Here is a 27,624-nt window from a genome sequence, read left to right as displayed (position 1 = left end):
TAGGTAGTAGAACTGAATGACAGTAGCAGTTCGTAGAACATCCAGGATTGGGTGAAACGGCGGGAACATCATTGCCTTGGATTTATTCTGTTGTTTCAGATCCCATGGAAATATAAGGACGGTCTTCAATGGTAGTTTTGTCTTGAGATCTTAACATTGGGGTACTTCCAGATTCGGATGAAGAGACTAGTCATGACCGGGCAAAGTGAATATGGTATTCACTTTGTCCAATCCGCTTTGCCCTTCAGGTACATTTTTGAGGTTACTAAAAATTACTAGAAAACCAGAGCATCTAAACTCGTCGTCTACGGATAATTGAAAGCTACATAATCGTACATCAAATCCTACTCATAACAAAGAACATGTCACAAGTAGTATTAAAGTTATAAATGAAACACTAACCTCTGTTAATTAATATTATTTTCCCCAAAACATATTTTGTTCGCTCACTGGCGTCGCGTGAGGGGAACTCATCCCAGGTGTTTGCCCAACACGGAGTGGCAACAGGCGACCGTTGCTATGACAACGCGGTTGCCGGCCAACTAATTATTTGGGAGTTATAGGCGAAATTCGCTTTGCCCGGGGTATCCACTTTAGCCGGGTTTCCCCTACTGTTAACACTTGTTCAAATCATGGAGAAAATATTTTTTAAAAAATATAGTTTAATTTAAGCACAATTTATAGTTTAAAAACCGCTTGACAACATTGGGCTTGCAAGGTAAAAACAACAAATATTACTTCAACGTCAAATGTCCTTAAATCACTGATAAGTATTGGTTAAAAACGGTTCAAGAAGTTTATCTGTCACAAGTAGGATCCTGAAACACACAAACTAAAGAAATTGGTGAATGCTGAAAAACATCAGATAGCTTGTAGCTTCTGCTAGCTAGAAGTTTAAAATTCATTTAATAGCATCTTCAGGGTGCATTTTATTGGCTTTTAGGAACCAAAGGGCTTTTATTTGCTCTCATAGTATAGTATGTTGCCAAATGGGGAAATTTTTCATAGGAATTGAAATTATGGCAGACCATGCATCGATTTCCCCGACACATTTCAAGATTTCATGAACTGAGCTTTCCAGCAATGCAAATCACACACAACAACCATCATGTATAAGAGTTAAAAATCGGGAAAAATTATGCATTCTTTTGGGGGGCGCGGGCCCCTGCGCCCCCCCCCCTAAAATCTTCTACCGACAACAACCATTAATTATAAGAGTAAAAATAATGGTAAATTCAAAAAGAGTGACAGCTTAAGCAATAGAATCAGAAACAAGCAAAATAAACAGGGGAATTCCGGAGGCGGACGGGATTCGATTTCATAAAAACAGCTAAAATTTACATTTTACGCTCGATCTGTAAAAGTTGGCAAGCATGGAAGGTCGTTCGGCGTTCGCCAGTAACGCCACAGAAATTCATCATTCTGAAGTCTTCAGATATGTGACCCAAACAGGATGAAAATTACTGAAATTGCTTGGCTGTGTGAACTAACATAACACTGTATACTTTACTAAAACTGAAAGCGCTCCCATGTACTTTTGTATCCATATAATAAAGCTCTCCCATGCATTTTCGTATCTAAAGGGTGTCCCAAAATTAACGCAAGATTTGAATTTGCCACAATTTTTGCTGTGAATTGTTGGCAGGCACGGAAAAAGAACAATTTGACAGCTGGGAGTTTAGGGAGTAAAAATGGAGTGTTATGCTATTATACAACCAGCGAAACAATTCAATCACTGCAAAAGGAAATTCCTGTTCGTGTACTCTCTCGTTTCGGTGATAGGAATTGTACCCTAGATCGTGTGATTTTACGTCATTAGACTTCTTCCTATGGGGTTATTTGAAGTCGAACGTCTATGTCAGCAATCCCACAACCACCTGCGCATTACCTAATTGCGCCAATAACAGTAAACTGCTTGACCCGCCCAAACTTTCATTATTTTTCAAATAATTGTTCGATAATGAAAACGCGTTATAGAATCGAAAACGCTCCATTTGTAATAACCCTAGACCCTCGGCTGCCAAATTGTCCTTTTTTTAAGATTGCCCACAATTTATTGCAAAAATGGCGGCAAATTCAAATCTTGCGTTAATTTTGAGACACCCTTTACATAGTAGACTATTTTAATGGAATGCATGAAATCAACTGGAACATGTTGAACTTAACTTTGAATGCCCCTTCTTTTTGATGCATTCAGAATTTTGCTCTCTCAAAAAATACTGAATTCAGTAAAAATACCGAAAAATCACATGTCTGACTCTTCCCCCAGACAACCCCCTGGAGTGTGAAGGCCTGGAATGGACCTGTGAATACCAGAACCAGACTGCCCTCTCTGCCAGCTGCACTTCCAGGCTGGGACAGCCAATGGGAGGCGAGCAGGGCATCCGAGAGTACTGCCGAGGCCATTGAGCAGACACTTGCTTATATATCTTCTTTCTGAAGCAAACCTTCGTCATTTTGAGGCCTTGAGATGATTGTTGTAAATTAGATTTGAAACGCCACTGTGAAATCTGTCTGACGAAAAATAAAGGTCGTCTCCAGTCATTGTCCTTATTTTACAAACTCACTACACGTTTTAACGGTGACCATCCTACCAGTTTTCTCTTGCATTCAACGGATGGTTATTGTAGGGTCTGACGCTCCAAGCCATGATGTTTGTTGGGGCCATTCTACATTATTTGATGTGAAATGTCTTACATATACAGTCGGATCCCGCTACAACGCGATCCGACTTACGCGAAATGCCTATAACGCAAGTTTTTCATCAGTAATAAATTTTTTTAGTGAGGACACAAATTACTCGCCTGCAACATGAAATTTTTCGGGAAAGAGCGGCGGAGAGTTAGAATGGGCTTCGTTGACACTAAATATTGGTTTTGTGAATGGACTTTCATCCCTTTAGCATCACTGAAAGCGGAAGTTCACCCACTGTATTAGTCCGAACAACGCTTTGTTTTAGTTTACACAAAAACCGCTCCGATTCTTAACTTTTTTTTTTTTTAAATTTTACATATGAACGATGATAAAATACATTCTGATAACATTCTGATCGCGCTGCATAAAACTTCATAATAAGTCGAAATTTCGCGTTGTATGCATAAACATGTGTGTATGCATAAACATTTCTTAGAAACATACTAAATTTTTTAGACATTTGTAAGCACCCCTCAAACTGCTTTAAAGCATTCCTCAACTATACACTACAGTTTCTTACATAAAGAACTCAACTTTTACTGTATTTAAAAAATAAAAAAGCTGTTTTATTCAACACTAGTGGTACCCGCACGGCTTCGCCCGGAATAGAAAAATTAAAAGGTCTTTTGGTTCGGCCGATTTTCTTGAAATTTGGCACACAGTTAGTTTGTAGCATGGGGGTGTGCACCTCGAAGCAATTTTTCAAAAATTCGATTTTGTTCTTTTTCTATTCCAATTTTAGGAACAAAATTATCATAAATTCAACGAGTAAATTACGAAATTATATCGTGGAACCGTTACGTGGGCACAAGCCAATTGGCGAGATACGAAATTATCATAACGTGGAACTGTAACATGGATACAAGCCAATTTGCGAGAAAATTCACCACACATTATTTGTAAATATACAGGCGAACCAAAAGCCCTTTTGATTTTTCTATTACGGGCAAAGCCGTGCGGGTACCACTAGTATTCTATGAAAGGATAAATATTAAAAAATTCAACGGATTTAACATTTTGAAATAAAAAATCATGCATGGCAATGAAACTTATGCCAGAAAATCAAATTGATTGTTCAATTTTCTGAGGACATAAAAGATGAGAAGAAGACCAACGTTCCTTGATTCCCCCCCCCCCCTTACAACACTGTACAGGGTTTGTACGCTCCTTCAAAACTCCTCCAATGCTCCTTCATTTAGGAAATTTTTTTGTAAGGGCCCTTCAAACTCCTTCATTTTGGTTTCAACTCCTTCAAAACTCCTTCTTTTTTAGATCAAGACTACACAATCTTCCTCTATGACAGTAATTTAAAATACTTCGATCGATAACTTAGCTTTGTCACAGGGGTGAAGGTATTAGAGCGATTTTAATTTAGGTAATTTGATATATTTTTTTGCATAAAGTGATTTATAAATTGATGTGATTTATAAATTGGTCATAGAAGTCATAAAAGTTAAAAGTGAAAATATTATTAGATGACTAAGACATTTCATAAGTGAATTAAATCATGCTTAAATGGTGCTTGGCTATTTTTTCAAGTATTATGATTATTGCTTTTAACTCCACCACACTCTCAGTAGCAAAAGTCAGCTTGTTCAATATTTAAATATTGAAAATACATTAGTAGATGTACTATATTAAGCGATTTTGTTGAAAAAACAATTGTTTAATAAATCATAGTAACGATATTGTACGAAGTGTTATCCAGAAGGGATGTCATGCCTTGAGGGGAAGACGGGTTCATGAAAGTGTGACAAGGGGAAGAGCGAGGGTGACAAAAAGTGACATCTCACTGTTATTGTAGCAATATGTTTATAAAAAATATGACGTGTGACAAAAGGAGGAGTAAGGTGAAGTGGAGTGAAAAAAGGGGGAAGGGGGTCAAATATGTTGAAAAAAAGTGTAACATTGTTTAAGGACAGCCCGTTAGTACTCCTTCAAAATCTCATTTTACTCCTTCAAAACCCCTTCATTTAATTTCTGAAATTGAGTACGAACTCTGCTGTAGTTCAGACAACTTCTTTCTTGAAAGAATTCACACATGAATGCATTACATGATAGAGATGTTGACCGCATTTTGAAGTCAATGTATTTGTGATTAAATCTGAATTAATGACACATAAGATTGTAAGGTTTTTCTTTGAATATGAGATGGGTATTTAGAGTTTGACAACATTCCTGAAAACAATCTTGTTTTCAAAAGTTTTAAAATTACAATAGTCCTTGTGAGATCGGGCTTATGTAAATTCCTGGGTTATATAAATCTTTCTGATTATGTTTGTATGTGTTGCCTATGTAATATAGATTAGTTTTCCAATCAGTATTGCCAGATTGGGGGAAATTTCCCCATTTTGGGGAAATCCGGTGCTCTCTGGGGAAACTTTGGGGAAATGAGTTTTGAGGGGAATTCTTTAGTGATGTTTTTTTTTCTTGGGGAAAATCTGGGGGGAAAACCTCGGGGAAAAAAGAATTTTTTTCGTATTTCGATTCGCGTCAAGAAGTAGTAGTTACATTGTTTGTATCAAACAGCGTTGGTTTAGCTTTGCTCAACTTTATGGAATTCACATTTCGCATTATGTGGAATATTTTGCTACGGAATTCGCATTAATAGTTTGGTGTGAGTAACTAGTTGATACGTGAAACGGGTAAAAATAAGTGTGATGAAGAATGTTCTTGGATATACAAAAATCATAGTTTAAATGTATATACAGAAGCAGAGTAGTAAATTCAAGTAGGAAAAAAAACACATTTGGCTATTTCTTATCTCTCGGTCAGGCGCTTCTATTTAGGACTAGTGGCACCCGCACTGCTTTGCCCATAGTAGAAAATGAAAAGGTCTTTTGGTTCCCCTGTATATTTACAAATAATGCATGATGAGTTTCTCGCCAATTGACTTGCCCACGTTACGGTTCCACGTCAGATAGTAATTTACTCGTCCATTTTATGATAATTTTGCTAGAGATCCTGACAGACAGAGAGACTTTCAGCTTTATTATTAGTAAAGATAAAGAAAGATAAAGATAAAGAAAACAAAAAAACAAAAAAAAAGCGAAAATGGGAAGAAAAAAACAGTTGGGGAATTTTATAAGAAAATTTGGCTATTTGGGGAGAAAAATTTTTTTTGAAGAGACAAGAATATTAGAGGGAGTCGATTCATTTTATGAAAATATTAGTGGAAAAATTATTTTTGAATTTGGGGAATTTTGTTAGAAAACATCGCTTTTAGGGGAAAAGTTGGAAGGGAATTGGGGAAATCTGGATTTAACCATCCGGCACAGGGGCGGATCTAGAGAGGCCATGGGGGGCCATGGCCCCCATGGCCCCTCCCAAGGCCTTGTGATGTTGGAATTTTTTTAAGGAAAAAAAAAGAAAAAATATTATGAGAAGATAACACAATTTAACACATGTGTTTTACTGAAAAAGAAGTTAATTGGGAGACAAATTATATCCCTATCCTCAAAACAAAACTTTTATTTCCAAAAATTTTCTCGCATCTTTTACATCATTTCTTGATTCCAAATACAGACACTCGGACGATCTCTAAATGCTGCGGTTCTCAAAGTATACCTATTGTTCGCAATACCAAAGAGGGCCTTAAATTTTCGTTTTTATGGCTTTAATTTCAAAACTAGGGGGAGAACCCCCTTTTCCCATGCCCTTTCGCAAATGCTTTGATATGTAGCAAAAAATTGCATTTTAAATCTTTTATTTGGAAAAAATGTCAACGGAAACTAGTTTATCCAGCCCTTATCACTTAACTTGCTTAAACGCAACTTAAATGGAATTTTTTGAGACTTCAATTACAAATGATTTTTGATAGGTACCCCTCCCTCCTTATATCGTGATGATAGCTTTAAAATGAGGTTTTTTGGAGGAGCTCACGAATCTTCCATCCCTTTCCCTTTCTAAAATATGTATGTAAAAATTTAGTTAAAAATCGAATTTTTAGAGCCTCAAAGGCAAAATATTTCCAGGAAGGATGGATTCTAAGCACCTTCACACTTCCTTTAACGTAAGGAAACATTACCTAAAGGTGCATTTTTAGGCTGGACAGCTGAAGAGCTAGAAGAGCACCCCTCCTCTTCTAACTTCTCACTGCATAATGACAGAATATTTTGGTTTCTAAGCTTTATTTTCAAAAAGTATTTTGGGACCAGCGCCCGAAACCTGACCTTTCTCCGCATATCATCAAAAATAGACAAAATGCCTTTTTAGTTTCTTAATTTTTAAAAATTACTCGGAATTGTAAATTTTGAAACACTTTCGAGGGAGATTCCTAAATCCACCCCCTTACCTAATGTCTCGATACTTCGAAAATTGAGTTTTTAAAACTTCATTTTAATAAAATTTCTGGGGAGTTCGGAGTTGTTCAAAATTTTCGGATGGCCCCTCCCAAAACAATCGGCTGGATCCGCCACTGATCTGGCAACACTGTTTCCAATAAAGGGAAAAGAAAATGAAAGCATAACTCTAATCAACGAGTAGAAAACTAATTGTAATGGTAAGCTAAATTGATTTCAATAAAATAATATCCAATATTTGGGCAGATCAAATGGATGACACTACTGTTTTCAAGCACTGTGTTAAGAAGGATCCTGTAGACTGAAACAGTACTTCCGCCTTGTCTGCAACCACCCTGGCCACTCAAGGACAAGATATGTCTTCTTTAAATTTATAAACACAGGCCACAATTTAAAATATTTATAATTATTTTTTTCAACTGGGTTGAAACATTTTCCAAAACTTTTAGAGAGGTTTATTTCCGTTTAAAAATCATTTCTGATGGTTTTTAAGAAGCTTTTCAATGCAATGTTCAAAGGCATACATAAAAATTTTTTAGCCAATCAACAGGCTTGCCATGATTAACTAACTGCCTTTCTTTCTAAAATTTTTCATTTATATACAGTGAAATCCGGTTATAACGAGTTTGAATTGTGTGCATTTTTACTTCTTTTTATAAAAAAAGGAAGTATTGTATTCGCAAAAAAGTTTTCACTCAAAAATCGGCCTCAATTTCTATTTTGCTCACCCCCAAATGAATGTTGAGTTTTTTTTTTTCTACCCGACCACACGTGGATATGTGCCTAGGAACCTACAGACACCCGAAATATCCATTTTGACGATCCCCGAGTTAATTACAACGAGTTTTCTCGTGACGTCCGTATGTACGTATGCATGTGCATATGTATCTCGCATAACTCAAAAACGGTATGTCCTAGATAGTTGAAATTTGGTACGTAGATTCCTAGTGGGGTCTCGTTGTGCACCTTCCGTTTTGGTTGCATTCGGATGTTTCTAAGGGGGTCTTTTGCCCCTTTGGGGGGGGGGGGAATCATTGTTAATTTCGACGTAAACTCAAGTTGTGTTCCATTTTTTCGGACACTTGGCGATATATCGTCACTCTTTTGGTCGCCAAGTTTTGTCGCCAACTTGGCAATTTTTTTTTTTTAATTTGGTTTCAATTTGGACACTGTTGGTGTTATTTAAAGAGTAAACAATTGAATCACATTAAAATTACCAATAATGGGGAAATGACTTTAAATTGGAGTAAAAGGAAGTCATGTGATGCTCCTTTTTTTTTTTTTTTTGACTGAAAATGCATTTTGGTGTATTGGTATTCGTTGTAATGCAATTTCATTACGCAGTCACTTGGCGATAGCTCAAAGTCCGATAACTCCAATATTACAATAACTTGAAGTTTTCATCAAGTCCTGAACCCTTTATCTTTAATTCCATGCTAATTATTCCCAATATCTCGAAGTTAACTTCCTTTAACTCGAAGTCTTTCTCGAGATCACTTGAAATATATTTTGAAAGAACGAAAAGAAAAAAGAAACAAACAAACAAGTGACTAAGGGAGAAAAATTAATTCACCTTCACTTGTGGATCCTGCACAATAGGCCTCTAAAGCAAGAAGAGCACCTGCTGAGCCACTGTGCGATAAAGGAGTTACATGTGCGGAAATGAGTTCGCTTGTTTTCTTTTGTTGTACCGTACTGTTTACACCGTTGACATGTTGCAGGCAGGGGTGCCCATCCCCCTCAAGTTCAATGGCGCAAATTCCCTCCCTCCCAAAGTTTTTCTCAACCCTCTTTCTCTTTTTTTATTTTTAGCTTTTTTTTTTAATTTGATTTATTTTTTAAAAAATCTTTTATTAATTTATTTTTAAATTTTTTAAATTTATTTATTTATTTTTAAATTTATTTATTTTTAAATTTATTTATTTTTTTAAATTTATTTATTTTTAAATTTATTTATTTATTTTTAAATTTATTTATTTATTTATTTTTAATTATTATTTTATTAGAAAGTTCTGTACTACATCAATAATATATACACACACAGCAACTAATAAATAAATCAAATTAAAACATGAACAGAATAAAATAAAGTAAAATAAATAATTCAATTTAAAAATAAGTAAATAAATGAATTTAAATAAATAAATTTAAAAGAAATTAAAATCACCCCCAAAAATTTTGATGGCGCAACTTGCGCCATAATTCCCCCCTTGTGGGCACCCCCGGTTGCAGGACTACCAAATTTGCTTTTGAGCTGTCGAGTTGTACCTTTAATTCAAAGGCTGACCTAAGTTAAAGTGCGTTCCCCTTCCTTCCTTAACTCGATCGTTGGCTAATAAGTTCCTGAGAGACAGAAAGAGTTTTCTTTACTACTGTCTGACCATCTTTTACATGGGAAGTCTAATATCCGGTTTATAGACGGAAATGGAAGCATCTATTAGTTTATAGGAGTGTTAGTTGGTTTGTTACAGATGGGCACTTTTGCCTCTCTATTATTTAGCCTTAGTTTTGGAAAAATGAAAATTTGCTCACAGCAACATTTTCTAAACCTAAAGTATATTCGATCTATATTCTCACGGCAAAAATTAATTAATTAATTTATTTATTCACAACAAAGTTTAGAGCTTATCATTCTGCTTTTACGTTCCTGAACGAAATGAAAACATTTCCTTTTCTTTTTGTTGTTTCCTTGGTAACTACTTTTGCTTCCCCTTATTTTATTTTAGATAATGCAATAAATGAATAAGGCACTAGTGACATCATAAAACAAGTGCATCAAAATCTCATCGCTATTTTCCCATCTTCCCTGCTAGATTCATTCAGATGGAATTGTCTTTACTTGGCAGAGTGCCAAATTACATACAATCTGTGGTCAAACAGCATTAAAGATGTCTAAGCAAATATTCTGTCAATGATATTGAAAGAAAAATGGAAACTTCCAAAACGTTAGAATCCATGAATCCGAATTTGAAACGAACGACGATGTGCACCATCCCTGAAGCAGGAGATCAGGGCGGTCATTCCAAGCTCATCAGCTTGCGAGATCGAGATTCTCGCTCACGTGATTGGTTGTGACGTAGAAATGTGGCAAAGTAGTACAGTCATCCCTCGCTACATCACGCTTCGACTTTCGCAATTTCACTACATCGCCGTTTTTTCTCGTTTTTTTTTTTTTTTTTTCAAATATAGTACTTAGCCTTTTTTATGCGCTTGTGTAAACTTTTTTCTACAAAAGAATAACAAAGTGCATGTCTTTTCAGTAAGGTAAACTTTTAACTAAGGTCTGACAGGCTAGTTGTACGTGGAGGTATAAAATTGCAGAAGTAAGTGTAGGGAATCACTATCTCATTTTAACTGTTAAGCACTAACTGGAAAGTATAAATCACTGTATTATATTACTAGGGGATAAATACATCTGTAAATGGTGTTCAGCAATGCACTAGCTTTTTAAGTTGTATACGTAAATGTAGACGAAGAAAGAGGGCTCCTACGGTCACTAACGGCCAATTGATTCTTCATCGAACAAGTTGAGGTTTTTTCATAGACTAGTGGTAGTGTGAAAGAACTGCGTGTGTGTGTAGTTTATTTCTCAATAATTAACAATGTGATATCTATTACGTCTAACATATCTAATTTTCTCATATTTTGTGCAGTATGTTAAGTAATAGAAATGTAATGGTGGCTAAGGGTGCTGTTTCATGTCTAAGGGGCTCTAACTATGATTAAAAACCTATTTAAATTGCCGTAAATAAGTTTTATGCGCTCTAAGTAGAAAAGTATATACAGAATCCTACTTTGCGGAAATTCAGGCATCGCGGTAAAGTCTGGAACGAATTACACGCGATAAACGAGGGTTGACTGTATTCTAATCTACTCGAACCTAGCCACAAGCTAAGTTCGAGTAGTTTAGAATACTACTTTGCCAGATTTCTACATCACATCCAATCACGTGAGGTAGAATCTCGATCTCGCAAGCTGACGAGCTCGGAATGACCGCCCAGCTCTGTTCAAGTGGTGCTGGCAGTATTGAAATCAAGACCACGTTTTTGATCTTTTTTCTCTCAATATTTTTGATTAAACTACGCATCATGAGCTTAAAAACTTTCAATTTCTGTAATTTTGTCGGTTATATGCAGGGGTGATTGTGAGTTCATCAAAAAATACCTGACAGTTTGGAAGCGAGAACAGGGGGGGGGGGGGGTAATCTTTGGCCCCTATTACTTAAGTGCACCTATGCCATAGTATTAAATAGTTCAATAGTCAGAGTCAAAATGGTGTGTGTACATTTGATTAAAATTTTAATGGGTTACAAAGTTACTTTTGAGCTTGTGTTATACAAAATTATCTGGACATTTGTCCAACTAAAGGGATAGGTGTCCATCTTAAGGCTCTTGCAGGTATATTTGATGAGTATTATATAATTTAAAAAAAAAAATCGGAGGTAGGGAGATAAAAGCATAACAAAAAAAAAACATAATTCCGGTATTTTCGGACATAAAAACACCGGAAATACGTCCGAAAATACCGGAAATTTGGTAAAATACCGGAACACAATCACCCCTGTATATGTGCATATTAATTTAAATATCCGATGGTTTCGGTATTAAAATGTTGAATACGGAAACCAGCGGTAAGTAGAACTTCCGATAAGTCGAAGTTTTTCGTCGGTCCCTTTACGTTCGAGTTATTGCGAATCGACTGTGTATATTACAAGCACAAAAGTTTGTCTAGCTCTATAGTTCTACTTAAAAAAGTAGAGATTCAAATGCGATGGTGAGTCGCAATGGACTATTAGTCGATTTTAATGAAATAACATCTCGATGGAACAAATCAACGCCGCAATTCTTTTTAAAGTTCTAAAACCTCACTGTGTCAGGAAGGACTGCGTAGCCTGAAAAGTTCTTCTGCCTTGTCTGCAACCACCTTGGCGATGGCGAGGGAGGAGGTGGCAGCAGGAGAGGGGGCATTCCTCACATGCAGGACCCTCCCACGGAACTCCTCGCGACCTTCATCGAACACAAAGTCGTCCACCAGTTCTCCGTCTTCGGCGATGGCCTGGGCCCTCACTCCCGAGGGTCCCCTGTGGGAGGGAGAAAGGGAATTGAAAACGACTGGTCGAGGAATTTTCACATAGGTTGACATCGTAAATAGAGATTCAATTGATTGAATCTCTATTTACGATGTTAAACAACATACCCGAAACTATCCACTTGCCAGGTGGTGAGGAAAAGTTAACATCGTAAATAGAGATTCAATTGATTGAATCTCTATTTACGATGTTAAACAACATACCCGAAACTATCCACTTGCCAGGTGGTGAGGAAAGGTTAACATCGTAAATAGAGATTCAATTGATTTGAATCTCTATTTACGATGTTAAACAACATAACCGAAACTATCCACTTGCCAGGTGGTGAGGAAAGGTTGACATCGTAAATAGAGATTCAATTGATTGAATCTCTATTTACGATGTTAAACAACATACCCGAAACTATCCACTTGCCAGGTGGTGAGGAAAGGTTAACATCGTAAATAGAGATTCAATTGATTTGAATCTCTATTTACGATGTTAAACAACATACCCGAAACTATCCACTTGCCAGGTGGTGAGGAAAGGTTGACATCGTAAATAGAGATTCAATTGATTGAATCTCTATTTACGATGTTAAACAACATACCCGAAACTATCCACTTGCCAGGTGGTGAGGAAAGGTTAACATCGTAAATAGAGATTCAATTGATTTGAATCTCTATTTACGATGTTAAACAACATTCCCGAAACTATCCACTTGCCAGGTAGTGAGGAAAGAAAAAAATAAACTTTGAAAATAAACAGGCTAATTTTTATTAAGGGGGTACTCTAGTCTAGAGGCTTGATTTTAAGGTGCTTTTACAAGCGTAATAGAAAAAAAACAGTAGCTATTTTCATTATCCATTTTTATCAGTTTTTTATTGATACTTTAAAAGTATAAAAATGCATAATACTTGAAAAAAAAATCAAAATTGAAGTTGGTGGAGGCTGGCCAAGTGGGGACTCTAAAAAAGGGGGGGGGTCTCCTGGTTGACATGATTCTAATCCTCCAGGTGGTCTGAAACATATAGTTAAAGTTACTTTTTACTAAACGAGGGTGTAGAATTGTCTGGCCGAAGCCGATTTGAAAATAAAAATTTTTACAGAATAGTGTCGTTTTGAGAAAAAAGTTCAATTTTTGGCTCCTTTTTTAAACTTTGGTATTTTTTAAAAAATAATAAAAATCAAAAAATACAAAAACCCCCATGTTGAGACAATTTTGATAATACTAAGAAAGTCTGTACCAAATTTTAGGTAAATCGGTGCATTAGAACTCGAGATATCTCGTCGACCGTATCGAAAAACTAGTTTCGAGAAAAACGCGTTTAAAGTTTGCAGTCTCATTTCAGCAAAAGAGTTTATTTCGACAAAACGAACTGTAACTCCAAAAATAATTGAGTTTCCATAAATCCTGTTAGAAACTTATTCTTAAATGTCTAAACTCTAAGGATATGAAAGGAAAAAAATCGATTTTTTTGCATTTCTAGACTAGAATACCCCCTTAATTCATTTACTTATTTGTAAAAAAAATTTCATGAATTTCTTCTTGTGCTGCAAAATTTCTTTCCATTTATATTTTTCAATTCAAAACCTGAATCAATATTATTTGCCTTTTACAATGCTTCCAGTCCACAATTCACAGACTAGTTTTGTCTCATACTACAGCAGTATATGACATTCTGACCAATTCGATTAAATAAAATCATGTCTTTTTGAAAAATACATTCGTATTTTTACAATAAAAAAACAGGAGTTTAATTTAAAATTTAGAAAAAAAAAACTCCTGTGAGAGCAAGGGTGCCCACAGGGGGGGGGGATTATGGCGCAAGTTGCACCATCAAAATTTTTGGGAGCGATTTTTAATTTTTTTTAAATTAATTTATTTAAATTAATTTATTTAAATTTATTTATTGATTTAGCTTTATTTTAAATTATTTGTTTTAATTTATTTTATTCTGTTTATATTTTATTTCACTTTTTTATTTAGTTTGTGTGTATGTGTATGTCATTAGAAGTCATAACTTTTCTAATAAAATAATAATAATAATAATAATAATTAAAAATAAATAAAAAAAATATATTTTTAAAAAATAAATAAAATTAAAAAAAGAGAGCTAAAAAATAAAAAAGGAAAAGAGGGTTGAAAAACATATGGGGGGAGGGGGGACTTGCGCCATTAAACTTGGGGGGGGGGATGGGCACCCCTGTATGAGAGAGAAAAAGAGTTTGAGAATGACTGCTCAAGAAATTGTCAGATTGAATCTTTACAGGCAATATTTAAAAATATCGCCTTTAGAGATTCAACATGCAATTTAATAGGTATGCCAATATTTAAATGAGACGAACCTCTCAACCTCTTTTGTAAAGCTAAGGATGCATCGACGGCCAATCCGAGTGCTCCAATGTGTAAAACACTTGGCGTAAATGAAATTCACGATAAACGCATAAGTTGCAACTTTATACATATGAATATTTATTTTTAAAGTGGGAAAATGAAAATTTAAGAATTAACATTGCTTCAGTAAAAAAAAAAGCTGAAGTGTATGTACGATTTTTTCATCCCTCGACAACATGAATTACCATGTGAGAGCTCGGGATTGTTTTTACAGCAAAAAAAACTAAAGGCAACAAAATAGAAATGACTAGTGAATAAAATAATTATTATATATTGCCGATGGAGTTCTTATGAAAAGGCTGGTCCATAGTTTTTTTTAGTCATTGGAGTAAGAAGTTTAGTCTTGTAGTTTGACTTGAATTACCAGCGATTCCTTTCCAGGGTTCGAAAATATCATGATATTTTCAAAAATATTGAAAAATATTTTTGAAATATTTGAATTGATTCGAAATTCCAATTGATTTGAATCGATTTCGAATATTGAATATTTCAATATTTAAAAATATTGAAAATATCCAATAATTTGATATATATCGGATATTTTGATATTCATCCGATATTTTCAATCAGCACAAACTAAAGTCTTCAATGTAGTAAATGCATCCTCAAATCACTCTTTATTTCCCTATATTTTCTTTATTTTCTTATTTTCTTATTATAATATGTAGACTTAAAATAAGGTTTCTTTCATTATTTATATCTAATATTTGATTTTACATTTTGTCAATTTTAATTGAGTTACTTAGCATTAGCTGTGAAACTCATTTTTCTTTTGTTAGTTACTTTTACACAGTTTTATGATTCAGAAATACACAGTCATAAAACATTTTCTTTTTTCTGAGCTGTGTTTTCTGAGCTCAATGTTTAATATTTAATTAGGCACTTTTAATATGAATATAAAATACAAGTAAATGATGAATATTACATCACTTTGTTATATTCATGATGTATCAATATATCTTTAAAATATAGTACATCACTTTTTAGTTATTTTCAAAAATAAATGAACAATATTAATATGATTCATGTAATTTTTATATTGAAAATACTGCGGGTGAAAAATAAATATCAAAAATATCAAAATAACATGCTGTTTTCAAAATAAATATCGGATATATATCATGATATATATCGACTGATACATATCGGCCAACCCCGTATCCTTTCAGGTCTGAAGCTGGTCATAAATTCAAGAGTGTGTATTTGTAATTTAGACTTTCATAAAATCCAGCATCAACAACTGAGGTTGCCAGGCAAAAATTCAGGCCAAAAATAGCCAACTTGTTGGAAACTCACCCTCCTTTTTGGGCATTTTGGAAATATTTAGAGGGTAATCTACTTTCCCAAAAACTCATGCAAGCATAGAGGAACAAAATCACGAAAATAAAAAACAACAGCGAAAATGTTTGAAACGATAATTGTGATGACTTCAGAGTTGCAAAACATTTTCCTAATAATCTTTATCTCAGCTTAAGGTGTCTAAGGACCCTTATCCTTCCAAGTTTTTGACTTTCTGAAAAGAAAATAATAAGTTATGCATAATTCAATTCTGAACAATTTGATACCTTATTTATTCCCATACGCAAAAAATTTTTCAAGTTATCGAAAAAATGTGTAGACTTTCCCCATACAGATTTATGTTGACAGCATCTGTTTAAACCTCTTTTTCTCAGGTTGAGTTTTCTCAGGTTTCTCATTTTGCGTGCGTGATATCTCATAAAGTTTCTTATATTTTTCCGTAAAACTTTTAAGGCATGTTTGTCTGGTTTATTTTTATGATCTGAACCTATTTTTTTTTTGCTTTATAAGTTAATATCAAAATTTTCTAAAATTTTGGGTGAAAATGCTTTTTTCAATATTAACTTTAATTTGTTAGTCAAAATTTAGGTTCAGATCATAATAATAAATCAGACAAACATGCATGAAAAGTTTTACGGAAATACATAAAAAACTTTCTGAAATATCACGCACGCAAAACGAGAAACCAACACCTGGGAAAAAGAGGCTTAAACAGCTGCTGTTAACATAAATCTCTATGGGGAAAGTTTACGCATTTTTACCATAACTTGAAAAGTTTTTTGCGTATGGTAATAAACAAGGTATCATGTTGTTCAGAATTAAATTAGACATAACATTTATGTTTTCCAGAAAATCGAAAATTTTGAAGGTCCTTAGACCCCTTAAAATGTGGCAATAAGGAATTAAATCCGGTTCTTATACACCCAAATCTACACTCTGAAGGCCAATTTTGTTAGGTAACCCTAAAAATAGGCGGCTGAAAATTTTAGACCTTAATCTTACCCTTTTTATTTAGTTTCGGGACGTTACGTTTTCCGTATGGTGAATATTAAGTAAACTGTCATGCACGCTTTAAAAACTACATACATGAAATTTTTATCCGTTTTACATGGATAAAAATGTATCGCTAAAAAAGTCAAATCAATGGTTTGACTAAGAAAGTAGACAAACACCGGTTTGGCTAATCCTTTTCAGTTTTTCTTTTTTGGCCAGCTCTTTTCAAAACAAGCCAAATGGGCTATTATTAGCCAAATCCCCAAGTATCAATTGTAGAAACTAAACTGTTAGGCATACCAAATAAATTACAGTAGAAGACCGTTATAACGCTGACCTATATAATGCAATTCTCTATAAAACGCACAACTTTTCACAAGTAAACAACATATTTTGAAGTTTAAAAAAATCCCTCTGTTTTGCTTTGCAAGCATTAAAATTGTAAGGCAAATCAAATTTTGAAAGTTTTTCATCTTTCCATCTCATTTCAGAGCTTTTAAATTGAAAATGAGTAGGGGAGACCGGGGCAAGATGACTATGCTAACAATTTTTGTGGTTTATCAATTTATTTTTAAGGACAGTAAAATTAATTTTACATGAGCTATTAGAGTAGTCCTTTGTAGTATTAAATATATTACCATTTAATTTTTCAAATAAAAATAATGAAGGATATTTTTATTTTTTCATAACCTTAACAAATCGTCATCTTGCCCCAGTACTGGGGCAAGATGACTTTGACCTAGGGGCAAGATGACAACGTTGAAAAAGGTTGAACATATTTTATGTTTTGAATATGTTATCTAGTTTTACAAATGGTAACTGTGTTTTTACATGTTACTAAGTATCAAATTAATCGTAATGCATTGTAGCGTAATGTTCAAGTGTTAAGTTGTGCAGCTAACAATAGACACAAATAAAAATATCATTTTCACGATTGAAACATTCCTCATGCCACCACTCTTGGATTTTACAACTCTGGATCTATTCTTCTGTTGGAAGGTCACAAAATTCCATTTTCCAAGCAAGGCATCTTAGAACACTATTCTTTGAATTTGATGCAACTGCATTGTTTAGCATGAATACTGGCCCACAGTAATATATTTACTGGCCTACAGGAACTTGATCTGAGTTTTTTTTTTCCTCCCTTTTTAGCTTCACGAGCTTATTATCCCTGATTTTTAAAATATTTCTTTTTTTTTTTTTCCACTTTTCTCCTTGTTCTGACATTTCTTTGATGGTTGCGCTTGTAAGAATGTTTGAGCTTCAGTTTTTGTTTTCTCGAATTGTGTTGCTTTAGGCAATGCAATGAAATCAAAAACACTAATATGCTTCTTTGGTGTATCGGAATCAGCATTTGCCATAATTTCTGCTTCGTCTGGAAGGTTTATATGTTGGTTTTCTACTCCCAAGATCTGAGGATTAGCACTATTATCATCAGTTTCAGAGCCAACAACGTCATAGTCCGCTAAAAACAAGAAAATTTTGAGACTCGATGCCTCATTCTTTAAACCCTTTATCGGCATTTCCAACTATAGCTGCTTTAAAGTAAGCGGTGCTCAAAAGCTCACTAATATTTTTTTCCTGTGATAGTTTGTCCTTGATGAATGACCATAAAGTTGTAACATTCTTGGCTATAGTAGGTGTTTAATCGGCTGAAAAATGACGCATTAGGAGCTAGAGATGATGCGATGTTTGGGGTGGCAACCCAGCCATGATAATGTTTTTTCACTGCAATATAAGTTAGCCTGCAAATCTATGTGAGATTTATGATTGTCAATAATCAACACAGCAGGAGATTCTTTGCTTGGTTTAATTCATTCAACTAGTCATTTGGTCAACTAGTTTATAAATAGCCCCTGATGGTCACCCCTTTCGAACGGTACCTCCCTTATTCAATGCGCCCTTTAGCATCAGAAGAGAAGCGCAAGGTCGCGTGGACAAACGCACAGCGTTTACAGGAATTTAATCAAGTGGACAACATAGTTAGTTTAATAAATTCCGAAACACGGGCAATAGGCAAGCTCTTCATCTTGCCCCGCGTTGCTGCCCGTCATCTTGCCCCAGATTGCCTGTTTGAACGGATTCTTCTCCATTGCCATAAAAAAAGGCGATAAATTAACATTTATTCATGGTAATAGGTAGTATTTAAACTAAGTTACTCATAAATACTCAAGAGACGCGATATATCCTATATGTATATGCAGCAGAGCTTATTTACACATGCATAAAAGTTATACCATGGCAACGGTAAACAATCAGAGCTTCAGAACTAACACAAATATGGCGATTTCAGCGTCTCTGTACTATTGCTGAACGAACATCGGATAGGAGAGCCAGTAGCATACAGTTGATGCAGTTACCTAGTTTAAAACGGAAAAATTAAGTCATTCGTCATCTTGCCCGGCTCGTCATCTTGCCCCGGTCTCCCCTACTCATAGTAAACAGAAAATACCAGATGGCTCTTGAAAATGCAGCTGTTATGCAAACCATGAAGCTTGCAGAAGTGCAGGATTTTGATTGTGAACCATATTTATTTGTGAATAACTAATTTTAATACTGGTGCTTTAATACTCATTCCAGATAAAACTCATTCTGAAGTGCTAATATATAGATATATTCTGAAGATATTAGTTTCAAAATGTGTGAATTGATCTGTATAACGCCAAAACCTGTATAACGCAAAAGCTCTGGTCCCAAGGTGTGCGTTATAACGGTCTTCTACTGTATTGCCACCGAATTTGTACATAAAGTTCCCAAACCCGCAAATAGTGAGCTAATGGATTAGTACACTACGCTGGGCGGTCAAACCTCAGTATCCACAGAAATCAAACATTTGAAGAAACGGGTTTTGGATTCAATATTAACAACAAGAAAATTTCAGTAAGTTACCGCCCTATAGCCGGGGCTAAGCAGAGCACGATCATCCTGATATTGTATATGGGGCACATTTCTATTTCAGGGCCCCCCTAAGGTCTGACTAAGATTTTTGAAGACAACAGGCACGAAATTCATTTTGTGCCCCCCCCCCATTCCCAATTTTTTTATATGTTGAAGCAATAAAATATTTCAATACTTGCGTTTTTACACAACCATACTAAATTCGGTGTTACCTCATATCACAATATAATATATACATTTAAAAAGTAGAAGAGATGTAGTAGTATACGATAAATATATAAAATGTGGTTAAACGTTGAAGTAAACCAAAATTATCTATGATATAATTTTTATTAGTAAAGACAGAGTAAACTTGGAGTAGTTTTCTGATTTGCAAAAAGATCACATTTTTAAGGGGAATTTTACCAACAAATAAATTTTTTCCTTGTCTTGGCATTTGCAAAACTATCAACGATATCATTGTACTCTAGATTCTGAGTGAAATCATTATTTTTTTTTAATTAGCAGGATAAATTGAGGGGATTTTGGCCCCCCTGAAATCTAAGAGGAGGGGCCTGTACCCCACATGCCCCTGCAGTAATCAGGCTCTGGGGCTAAGGCAGAAATACATAAAATACACCGGCAGCTAAGTCATTCCAGCCGAGGACTGCAGTTTCGTGCTCATTAGCACTCATCAGCCCCGCATAGGAAGTGACTGAGCTGGAGGTGGAAAACCTCTTAAGGAAGCCAAGAGTGCCAAACAAACTGGTAGCTAATACCGTATTTTCCTGCGTATTACGGATAATGCGATGTAAAAAGATTAAGTTTGAATTTAACATACCATTTGAGCAACTAAACTAAAAACGTGAAAAAGTAATTACTTTGAAGGCATAATCAAAACTGATCTGAAATATAATCTAAAATATATTGATTTCTTCTTGAAATCTTGGTTATAGTAAGCTAATTACTTGAAAAACAGAGTCGAGACAAAGGAGCAAGCGGTCTAATCTTGTGCAAATGTCTACCTATTTCACTGTAATCTTGTTTATTTTACGTGACATAATTCGCCAAGAGAAACATTCAAGCAACGTAAAATAACCAACATACGGGCAGGCAGCGAAGAAGAACATGCATGCTTCGTAAAATTACAGGGGTCGATCCAGGTTTTATTTTTTGGGTCCCCATTTTGTGAAAAAGCAAAATATTTTTGTGAATTTTCTTTATTTTTGTGAAAAAGCAAAATATTTTTGTGAATTTTCTTTATTTTTGTAAAAAAGAACTTCATGTGATTTTTTTCTTGGAAAAGATTATATAAAAGCATTTTTAGCTGTCGTATCGTTATAGAAAAGCATTAGACAGGTTTCAGGGGTGATTGCAAGTTCTTGAAGAATACCTGAAAGCTGTCTAGAGAAAATGCGCTGGGGGAGGAGGGAAGTAAGACCCTTAACATTTTAATTGTAATTTGATACACATTACATTTATTGTTTTTTACAAATATACATATGCAAGGCACACTTTCTTAAGGTGAAAATCTCACAACAGATTTACTGTTTGCCCCTCTCAAATACTTTTAGATCAATGAAAATTGCACATGCTGCTGAACGTAATGATAACTCCCAATAAATACAATATGAACAGACTTAAAAATATTACATATTTCTTAACACAGAAGAATGTATGTGTTTGAAAAACTTATAAGTAATTAAAACCCAAAATAATACTGCACCAGCATTCAGCGTTTAATTTTTTGACATTTGACGTTCTTACAGAGTAGGTATTTCGTTTAAAACTTTGCAATTTAATGATGTTAATAAATATATAAAGAAATTTTATTTGTTTGCCACTTAACAAGGTACAGTCAACATCAAAAATGCGAAAAATTCATTTACCATGGCGCATGTAAGGAAATCAAGATCTTCGAAAGAAATAAAAATATAAAAACAGCATATAAAAGAATTTTATTTTTAGTAAAGTTATTTTAGAATTGGATTTCGAAACTCAATACAAATTGATACTAAATATATATTGCGTAATGAAAGTAAAATTTAGGATTTTCCTGAAAACAACAGAATTTTGGTATTTTCAAAGATAAATGTTTTGAACTGAAATGTGGGATAAATACGTGGCATTCTTACCACAAGTTAGCAAATGTTTTTTCATTTCATTGTCATCTAAATTTACCCCCAAAAATCTAACTAGAGATTCAAAATTCTAAAAAATGGCCCATTGCTTCATGATTATAAGTACAAAATTTGAATAAACTTACCAATCAATTTTCTGTTTTTTTTTTTTTTTTTTTTTTTGCTTCATTTCCAATCTCTTCACTTTCAGATTTTTTTGAGAATTCCTTCTTTTGCACTAGATTTTTGTATATTGACAGCCTCTCTGTGATTTTTGCTGCACTCATGTTTTTTTAAAACTCTATAGGGTGACAGCTTTTCTTGATATCAACTCCAATATTTGCTCAAGGTTTGTTCAAATCACTAACATTCATGAAAGATGAACATATTTTGCACAAAAAACCCTTAGCTGAATAACTATAGTAAAGCCAGCTATACACCTTTTCATAATTTGCAATGTACTTTTTATTTATTGCATGCTTCTTATTTCCATTTGTACTCCCAAATACAATGCTTGAATCATTATTTGATGGCTCAATCTCAATATCATCATCAGTTGAAGTTGCTCCAGATTCACTTCCAATATTTTCTGCTCAAAAATCGTTATACTTTCGCGAACTGCCTCACTGTCATTTGATGTACTATCTTTTACCGCATTTCCCGAGCCCTCCAAAACGGGAACATTTGCGTTACCGTTACTGCATGGTGAAGTGGTGGTAGCGATTTTATCGGGGTTGTTAATTGCTGACTTGAAGAAATTCACAATATTTTGGGACCGAACGTTCGAAGAGCGAAATTTTTTAACATAATACGCACAATTTCGGGAGGTACCTCCCGTTGCAGGACGTCCTCGTTTCATATTTTAATTTCTTGAAGAATAATTTTCAACGAACAAGCAATCTCTCCAAACTGAGATTATTGCGGCTATCTCCAGCGCTCCATTATCCGTTAAAATTATCCATTATCCGCTCCCACACAAATTATAATCGAATAGAATATCAATTTATTCTTTGATGCGCCTAAAAAATGTCCTCTTAAACACGCGAAGGCGCGAACAAGCTAACTACGAAAAATATCGTTTGCGCTCCTGGATCGCAGACGATCTGTTACAAAAGAAAAATTAATACCGAGAAAGAAAACGAACTGGAATAATATACAATTACCACATTTTTTTAATTTATCGTCTGCAGATTACGCGATTCCCGCCACTTTTTAATAAAATCCCACTCAATAAAACTTCCTTTGCGCGCTGTTCCCGTTGCTCACCATTAGCGGACATGCGTTAAAAAATTGAAATTGCTCATCTGGAAGTTTCATATTTATCTTAAGAAGACAGCAAGATTAAATAGAATGACCGACGATATTTTTCAGCTGGCATTGTATTTTATCAATAAAAGATGGAATCTAGGAATTAAACTACAAAAAAATAATACCGTTATTCTTTTGGTTTACTGTATGCTGTACGCTCAAACTAGCGTGATGGAAGTTATCTTTTGCTCTTACGCGTACAGTCTACAAGAAAAATAGCAGGAAAGAAAAAATGAATAATGCATTTTAAACCAGCAATTCTCCGCAGGCACCGGTCCGCGAGAAAATTTGACCGGTCTTCGAAGAATTATACCCGTTTCCAATAAAATAAAATTTCCTTATTTTAATTATATTCCTAATTTTATACAATATTTTATGCATTAATATATCCATTACTTTGCATACGTTGTGGTTTCTCTATAAGATTTATTCGCTTATGAAAATTTACACAAATTAGCTGCGCTTATTTTTACATTCAAAGTGTGTAAGTTATTTTAAAAAAATCTTACAATTAACTTTTGTAAGTTTATTTTAAGTAGAAGGGTTTTCTTTCTCGCATTTGTTTAAAAAAAAAAGGACAAAACAGATTAGTTTATTTTAGTGAAAAAAAAAATAAAAATTTCTACCGGTCCGTGAAATTTTTTGACGAAGTTCTACCGGTCCGAGATTCAAAAAAAGATCAAGAAACGCTGCTTTAAACTAAAGAATATGAGAAAAAGTGGGTACCCCTGGCCTAATCACACCTTTTTTTTCCATTAAATGCAATCGTGTCAAGTGAGCTTTCGAGAACGCACAGTATCAACTACAAACTACAGGGAATTTCGCCAATCGGTTTTTCGGCGTTTCCCGCGTAGTCACTCATACTCTAACAGGATTTAATTAATTGCCATACAATATGATTTGCATGAGCATGCGCCAGTATTCAATGCGAATTTCTATGCAATTGATTAAACAAGGAAAATATAAGATTTTCGAATGTTCTTTTAAACCTTCGTTCGGGAATAATTTTCAGAAATTTTGCTCGTCCGTTCTGTAAGATAACCCCCCCCCCCCAACTATGAACCTTAAACTTTTTCAAAATGAACTGAAGAAAATAGGAACAAATTGAAAAAACAGGTGAATATTTTTAAAAAAAATTTAAAAAAAAAAAGAAAGATGAAAAAAGCTAGAAGATTTGCAACTGGCAAGGTTTCAATTTGCAACTACTTTTGAGAATTAAAAGTGCATAATTTGGCAAAATAATATGGATAAAGGAAGGATGCGTGCAAGTAAGACACAATTGAAAGTTACAATGATTCAAAGGAATATTTAATTCAGAAGTATTTGGTCATTGAAGCAAATCAAACCAACAGAATATAGGCGATTAATTTGCCGTGGGGTGAAATGAGTCAGTCTTCAATTCGCACTCGTGGAACAGCAGAAAATCATCGAATCAATTCTTTATCACGTGCTCATCATTTTTCTTGGGATTTTCGCTAGCCACCAATCACAAGCGTCCCTCTCTCGTCCCCCCCCCCTCTGACGCTCTCAAGCAAAAACACCTCACGCAGCACGCAAAAAGATAAGATGGGGGAAGGTGGAAGAGGGGTAGGCTTCCGCGTAGATGCGTACACATTTGCGGTTAAAAAATATTGTGAAAAGGCTGCCTTTTTATAAATTTTTGTGAAGGGGCTGCTTTTGAGACGCGGAATTTTGTGAATGGGACCGCTTTTGCGATGGGGAATTTTGTGAATGGGGCCGCTTTTGCGACGCAGAATTTTGTGAAAGGGGCCGCTTTTGCCATGCGGAATTTTGTGAAGGGGCCGCAAAGCGGCCCCAATTTCGCGCTGGATCGACCCCTGAATTAACAACATCGGTCACTTGTCTGTGCTAATTATATTAGCTACCAGTTTGTTTGGCACTCTTAGCTTCCTCAAGAGGTTTTCCAAATCCAGCTCAGTCCCTTCCTATGCCGGGCTGACGAGTGCTAACGAGCACGAAACCACAGTCCTCGGCTGGAATGACTGAGCTGGCGGTGTATTTCAACAGCAAAATGTTCGAATTGAACTTTAATTTCCGGCGAAAACTAAAACAGGAAGCTTGTGCAATAAAGCTAACATAATAGAAAACAAAAATGCAAAAAATATTAAAAATTTGCAGTGACCGCCCCTTTTACCTGCTGACGGCAGCACAGTGCTGTACTGTTTTCTCCCTCCCCCCTCCCCCTCAAAAAAAAAATACAAAGAGAAAGTAAAACCCACCTGACGACGTCAGAGGTAGTCAGTGCAGGGAAATATTTCTTCAGGACCGCAACTTGGGTTCCGATGTTGAAGTTCTTGTACATTTCGTTCAGGCCGAAGAGCAGATGCTTGCTGGCCAGCCTCCTGAAACCCCTGGAGAGAGGAAAAAAACAAGAATTAGACTTTGCATCGCTTCTATGTTCTTAATGTTCATTGTAGAAGTGACTGTAGGTAGGTCCGTCAACAAATACCTAGTTTTTTAAAACACGAAAAATTATATACGAGCATATTATATACAGTAGACCCTCGTTTTACGCGGGTTTATTTTACGTGGTTTCGATGATACGCTTTTTAAGATTTGACGCCTTTGTTTTATTTTACGTGGATGAGTTTCAGTTTTACATGAATGCGGCAATGCGAACAGATAACATTTTTCCTCTTCCAAAATCCAAACTCTTAAAGATTGCAGATGACGCATAATCGACTGCATTTTGGCGTGCTAATCATCGAGCTTGAACCGCCGAAGACATTTTATGCGATTGGGTTCCAGAGCTCTTTCCAGAAGTAAAGTTATTCAACTCACACGGTTCAGAACTCAATGGAAGAAGAGCTTTCAGGAGTGACAAAGGAGGCCAAAACCAACGAGGATACCGAGGTCGTTGACACACAATCAAAAACGTTCACATTGAACATTTTGAGCTATTCCTAGACAATGGAAATGATCTTTCTGATTTGTTAGTGGAGGAAGATTCTATCATGGAAAGAAAAATCCTTAATGACTGCCAAAAGACTATCATGGCCAGCTCCTTTTTATAAACAGAACCCTAAATTAATGCAAGTTTTCTTTATGCATGTTGCGCATAAAAGTCGATATAAGTACACATTAAATTTTCATAAAATTAGTTAGGGCCAGATTTAGGGGAGGGCAGGCGGGGCTACTGTCCCGGGGCCTCCACAATAAAATTTTTACAAAATATCCTAACTTTCACGGCTCGAAAATATCCGATACAGTAGAACCTCTCAATGAGGGACACTAATGGGACCAGACATTTTGTCCCTTAAATAGAGGTGTCCCTTCTTGGGAGGTATTTTAGTTGTTTATGCATGCAATGTGTTAACTTAATAATATTTTTTATGAACTTAGATTATTAACGGTTAAGATTAAATACTATACACTTTTCATACACAACTAAATAAAATTCACACTTTTTAAATTTTTAATTTTTTAACGTTTTTATTATTTTATTAATTATAATTGAGTCAAAAATTTGGCAAGTAAAAAATTTTGCAGCATAAAGCAATTATTTGGAAGTAATTCATTGCATGAACTTGCTTCATGTCACATAACTTACAATGTCTTGCATTCAATTCACATTTCAATTACTACATAAAAAGCTAGTCAGTTTGTGCCCTCTCCTTTGGCCCTGAGCCTACTTGAATAAATATCTTGATGGGCAAATCGTGCATGTAACTTTCAGCCAAACTTTTACAATATATACTTGTTTCTTTAATATATGTTAATGTTAAACTCTCTTCAATTAATTTCTAGAGGAAAAGTGAAACTTGAATTCCAGTAAATTCACTCTTTCTTATGCATACACATAATTTTTTGTAATGTGACTATCCCTTAAATAGAGTGTCCCTTAATTAGAGGCAAATACATGGAGGTCCCTATTCAAAGGGACTGGGACCAGAAAAAGTGTCCCTTAAATAGAGGTGTCCCTTATTCGGAGGTGTCCCTTAAGGGAGGTTCTACTGTATATACATATGTATCAAAATATTCAGATATATATATCAATGTATCGGATATTTTGGAAAATAGGATGATCTTTTCGAACCCTGATTAGGGGCCTCCACTCCTTCGTTGCCCCGGGGCCTCCACACTTCCAAATCCGGCCCTGAAATTGCTTGTCACTAGACTGAAGTATTTTGTTATCTGCGGGACAAAACCCTTATTTTAACACTGGTACAGTAACCCCTCATTACATCGCGCTTTTCGGGGGACAAAGAAAAGGAGCGATATATCCGAAAGCGCGATATAACGGAGATCATTAAAAATAGTTATAAGTCCAATACACAAGTAAATTAGCATTCGTTCTTTTTGACAAGATTTTTTAATGGTTTGGATGTAGTTCACGAATGTACTATCACACCTATCGAAATTTTAAGTAAATTTTCACCGTCAGAAAGAACATCAAATGGCGAATGAAGACGATCTTACTGAGCTACCGAGAGATTAAGAGTGAGCATTCCAATACCCTCTTATTCCCAATAGATTTTTAGACTTTCTAATCCGTTTGACTTGCTGTAGAAAGGATGTGAAAAGTAAAAGTAACCACATTGTTTA

The 27,624-nt window shown here is 35.0% G+C and overlaps 1 pseudogene; it reads right to left on the bottom strand.

Moving 5' to 3' along the window:
* Positions 1–11,774: 11,774 nt before the first annotated feature.
* Positions 11,775–27,624, bottom strand: part of LOC129234036 (L-2-hydroxyglutarate dehydrogenase, mitochondrial-like) — a 40,548-nt pseudogene continuing 24,698 nt past the window's right edge.

This window comes from Uloborus diversus, unplaced genomic scaffold (genome assembly GCF_026930045.1).
Source record: "Uloborus diversus isolate 005 unplaced genomic scaffold, Udiv.v.3.1 scaffold_942, whole genome shotgun sequence".
NCBI classification, from domain to species: Eukaryota; Metazoa; Arthropoda; class Arachnida; order Araneae; family Uloboridae; genus Uloborus; species Uloborus diversus.
The sequence above is the reverse complement of the archived record's forward strand: the minus strand, read 5'-3'. Positions and strand labels throughout refer to the sequence as shown.